This window comes from Heptranchias perlo, chromosome 34 (genome assembly GCF_035084215.1).
Source record: "Heptranchias perlo isolate sHepPer1 chromosome 34, sHepPer1.hap1, whole genome shotgun sequence".
In the NCBI taxonomy this organism is placed as follows: domain Eukaryota; kingdom Metazoa; phylum Chordata; class Chondrichthyes; order Hexanchiformes; family Hexanchidae; genus Heptranchias; species Heptranchias perlo.
Genome location: NC_090358.1, coordinates 6,934,083 through 6,939,531, shown reverse-complemented (window position 1 = coordinate 6,939,531; position 5,449 = coordinate 6,934,083).

The window sequence follows — 5,449 nt, the reverse complement described above, 5'->3', positions numbered from 1 at the left end:
GAGGGAGGGGGGGGGCCCAGAAACTGCCATGAGGGCGGGGTCTCACCTGTCAACAAAGGGAGCGAGCAGGGGAGGGGCCGATTATGCTGATTAATTGCAAGGCTGGCCAATCTCCGCAGCTGGGGAAATGATTGACTGTTTGGTGCATCGTCCAATGAGGGCTGGGGAGGGCGGGGCGTTTGGCGGCATTGAGAAATCACACTCAATTGCCAAGTCGAAGGCTCATTGGGTTGGGTTGGGTTGGTTTGGGTTGGGAACAGAAGGAGGTCGTTCGGCCCCTCCAGCCTGCTTCACCATTCAATGAGACCGTGTGCCTCGCCTCCATTTACTGGCCGGTCATCCATATCCCTTGCTACCCTTCCCTAATAAAAGCAATCGGTTCATCTCAGTCTTGAAAGCTCCAATTGACCCAGCGTCCACGGCCTTTTGGGGGAAAGGGTGTTCCAGATTTCCACTACCCTTTGTGTGAAAAAGTGCCTTCTGATTTTTCTCCTGAATGACCTAGCTCTGATTTTAAGATTGTGCTGCCTTATTCCCTGGATTCCCCCTTCAGAGAGCATAGCTTCTCTGTATCTACCCCACCAAATCCTTTTCTTATTTTAAACACAGGAGAGCAGGATCATGGCTTGAATTCTGATGTTTGCTTTGCTGCTGCTGAAAGTTAGTTGCAATCCTTTTCCAGTTACTATTTTTCCCTTCTCCCATTTTCTCATCTCCCCTCCTAAAGATGTTGACATTCTGGGGTTACGATTCCGTGGGTAGTGACAGCCTTCCATGCCCTTGCGTCCGATCATGTCCTTGCTCACTGTCTACACACGTGCAAATTCCAGCAAGGATCAGGAGCAGGAACTTTGACCAACTTTCTAATCCTTTCTCCCTAGCCTAGGGGTGCTGAGGCCAACTTGAGCCATGGTTGTTGTCTCAGTTGAGATCAGCTAGCTCATCACAGATTCGCTCAAAATCCTGGGACTCCCCACCTAACAGCATTTTGTGGGAGAACCTTCACCACACGGACTGCAGTGGTTCAAGAAGGCGGCTCGCCACCACCCTCTCAAGGGCAATTAGGGATGGGCAATAAATGCCAGCCTCGCCAGCGACGCCCACATCCCAAGAAAAATAATTTAAAAAATCAAATCTGGGCCAATCCCGGCTGTGTGGGTCAGTGCATTTATCAACCAACTAATTGGGGAAGAATAATTAATGGTTACAAATCATGAGGCACAGAAGTTTAGATACAAGACGTCCATTAAAAACGATACTTTTGTGCCGTTTACTCTAGCTGGTGGTGCACTAGTTAATATATTTGAATAACATTCCTTTGTGTGTTATTTTAACTTAGTCAATAATCCACTAAGATTTTAACGGCTGTGTTAAATAAAGCACAAAAGAATTTTATGTGAACAACTTAACTACAAAAGGAAATTAAACCCCATCCATTCCTGCTTTCATGTTTTAGAAATGTCTGGATAACCTGCTCAAAACTGAATGGTGGTGATTTTACTTCAGAACTAAAATAGAGTAATTAAAACAGCAGGGCCCTAATGGGAATTAAAGGCTTCAGAAACAAAAGTGGAGACAAGCATGTGAGTAATCCGTCCTGTGCTTGTGTTCCTGCCTCTGGGTCAGAGGGTGCAGCGTTCAAGCCCCGCCCCAGAATTTGAGCTCTTGTGTCCGGAATGTCCCGGACACTTGTGCCGAAACAACGGTGTAACTATGCTGCAAAGCTGATTTTCGGTTCAAATTGATCGAGGAAATTCGGGCGTTAGTGACGTGCGCTATGTCCAAATTTCCACAATCTTTTGCGCCGATTCAGTGAACCCTCCGCCGAAACCCCCCCCACCGCTCATTAACATAGCCCCGCCCCCATACAAAAGACCAGAGAACGCGAGTTTCCTGCATTTATGCCCGTTCTGTACACGCGTAAATTTATGCCTGAATTTTAAGGGCGGCAGGGCCCAAAGTCGTATTTCTGGTGGGGTTTTTTTTTAGCTTAAACCCCTTAAAAAGGTGGGGTGGGGGGCAGTTAGATATACATGTACCCCTTTTCTTTGATGACTCTGGGGCCACCCATGTCACCTTGACAGATCAATTAAAAAAAATCAATTAAATAATAATTTTATTGTCCGTGCCTATTATGCTCACCAGTCCCTACGGTGCCCACCGGTCGCAGAAAGCCTCAAGCGTGCCAGCAGATACCGCGGCGTGCTCTTTCTCCAGGGCCACCCGGGTGCGGAGAATGACACAGAAGAGAGGCAGACAGCCGGTATGTTTTATATCTTGCTTTTTAAGCAATATTTTTTAGTTTTTCCTCTCTGAATTTTATGGATCTTTGAATGCATTTTTACAACGTCAGAATGAGTTATATTAAAAATTAAAAAGCTTCCAGGCTAGCATCTTTTTAAACATGCTGCGTCTAATGTGCATAAAGGATGGATGGATGACTTCAATCTTTTAATTTTCATACATAAAAGATGGAAGACTGTGCAAGTTCCTTCGCTTTCCTAGTGTATGTCAGTCAGTGCTACACAGGGTGTATATTAACCCACTGAACCCCAGGGTGCCAGCTCCTACTGCACAGAACTGTACTTTTAAATATTTGTGAGTCACTGCAATTTAATTTATATTTATTTTGTATAGCAAACAGCAGTAAGTGGATGATATTTCAACAGAGTTGAAAGCAGGCTACAATTAGACCCATGGTGAGATTTCAGCTCAAAGGGCACCCCACCCTATTACTCACAAAGTGGGGGAAACCATTATAGGTGTTAAAAGGAGTTGCGTGCTTTCACGAATATCGCACAGCACAAAACATTAAATTAAAAAGTCAAGGTCCAGGCAAATTATTACAGCAATGATTAGAGAGATAAGTGAGTCTCACAATCAGGGTAGGGTGTGCTCCGGGATATACTTTTATCTGCACAGATGAAAGGGACACCTCCTATGCTGGAAGTCTGAGAAAATAAACACGCTTGGTCAATGAAGGCAACGAGTAATCTAGCAGGGCAGGCCAGAAAGGTCCCAGGTTCCATTCCCTGATCCGCGCGGAGTTAACTGGTCTCGGCCAGCATGTCAGCCCCAGTGCCCTCGGGATAGGGAGTGGAAAGTCAGCCGGGCTTTCCAGCCCCTGACCCCAATACTTCTGGAATGGGCGCGTGTGTGTGGATGCAAAATGAGAACAGGATAATACAGTGTTTTCGTTTCTGCTCGGTGAGGGTATCAAGGGATACGGAGCAAAGGCGGACAACGGAGTTGAGGTGCAGATCAGCCATGATCTAATCGAATGGCGGAGCAGGCCCGAGGGGCTGAATGGCCTACTCCAGTTCCTAATGTTCCTAGGATCGGGATCAGCTGTGACGCCAACCAAGGTTGAATAGCCTGCCGCTGATCCCTGTCTCGGTTCACCCGTGAAGAATGGCCACTTGGCTGAGTTGTATGAAGGTTTCCATGCCCATGTAATCCATGCCCAGTGAGAGTTGGCATCTTCAGGGAAGAGAACGGGGGAGAAACTGATGGCAACAGTCGAGCAGAAAATGCAAAGGTGACGTCTCACACCTGAAATATTAACCTATCTCCATCTCTCAGATAATTCTTCAGCTACTGTGCATTTCCTGCCATTTTTTTTCTGATTTGCCTCCTCTCCTGCCCCAGCTGAACTCAGCTAACGGTATAAACCAAGGATCGTCACTAGTATCTGGTCTGTATCACTCAGTTACACAATGGGCAGTGCATTTACAGGCGACACTATTGGGGGTGACTCATAAAACTCTGTCAAGTCAAACAGTGACGATGGGAACTCGGGCTGATCTTTTCCTTTGCTCTCTAGCCCATGGACGCTGAGACTAATTACGATGCCTCTATTGCTGTCTCAAATGAGTTCAACTCACTCTTCGCAGACTGGATATCAAACTTGAGACCTTTGTGGTCTGTATGGCTAATATAAACTCTTTAACAATTAATTTTAACTGACCCTTTGGACTGGAGAACTTATTACATCAGCTTGTTGTAATCTGTCCATTTATGCTCTCCTGGCCGGCCTCCCATCTTGCACCCTCTGCAAACTTGAGCTCATCCAAAACTCTGCTGCCCGTATCCTAACTCTCACCAAATCCCGTTCACCCTATCACCCTTGTGCTCGCTGACCTACATTGGCTCCCAGTCCGGTAAAGCCTCGATTTAAAAAAAATCTCATCCTCATTTTCAAATCCCTCCAAAGCCTCGCCCCTCCCTATCTCTGTAACCTCCTTCAGCCCTGCAACCCTCCGAGATCTCTGCGTTCCTCTAATTCTGGCCCCTTGCGCATCCCCAATTTTAATCGCTCCATCATTGGCGGCCGTGCCTTCAGCTGCCTAGGCCCTAAGCTCTGGAATTCCCTCCCTAAACTTCTCCGTCTCTCTACCTCTCTCTCTCTCCTCCTTTAAGATGCTCATTAAAACCTACCTCTATGACCAAGCTTATAGTCACCTGTCCTAATGTCTCCTTATGTGGCTCGGTGTAAAATTTTGTTTGATAATCGCTCGTGTGAAATGCCTTGGGATGTTTTACTTCATTAAAGGAGCAATATAAATGTAAGTTGTTGCTGTTAAAAAATGTGTTCCAGAGCAACAATTCACTTACAAAGCGCGGCCAGGCAGGTGACAGGAATTGTAATGTGGGAACTGTATGGGGTAATGAGGGATGTTGAGTACTTGTGTGTGTGTGTGTGAATGGAAAGACTTGGGCATGAAAAGATTGGATCATCCACAACAGCAACAATCTCCAAGTTACAATGGTGACACCTATTGTCCAATAACTGTATTGTCCTACTGCCCTGAAAGATCTGGTTTAAAAAAAAGATTCAAGTGGGTTTTGAGAGGGGACAAGGGATGTCAAACAGTCCAGAATAGCAATGCATCATTTTAATCACGTGCAAACAATACTTGCTTGAACCGATGGTGTTTCCCCACATTTGCATTGTTCAGTCTCATGCTGCCGAACAGCCTTGGAAGGTCACACCAAATGCTTTCCAATGGAGGCAGTGCCCCCTTTAAGGGGCGGTGTACGCATACGGCTGGGAGAAGATCGCAGTGAGTGTAAATGCTACTTAAAGGAAATGAAAAACATTTGGAGATTTTTGTTGGGTAAGGGTATCAAGGGATATGGGTCAAAGCCAGGTAAATGGGTTTAAGGTATAGATCAACTATGAGTTGCTTCAGGGGCTGAATGGCCTACTCCTGTGTACTTTCAATATTGGGGTAGATGTTATCAATTAGTCCTCCTGGTTTTTCTACATTACAATAGTGACTACAATTCAAAAAGTACTTCATTGGCTTTGGGACATCCTTAGGTCGTGAAAGGCGATATATAGAATCATAGAATCATAGAAGTTACAACATGGAAACAGGCCCTTCGGCCCAACATGTCCATGTCGCCCATATAAATGCAAGTCTTTCTTTTTTCTTTCCTGGTGTAG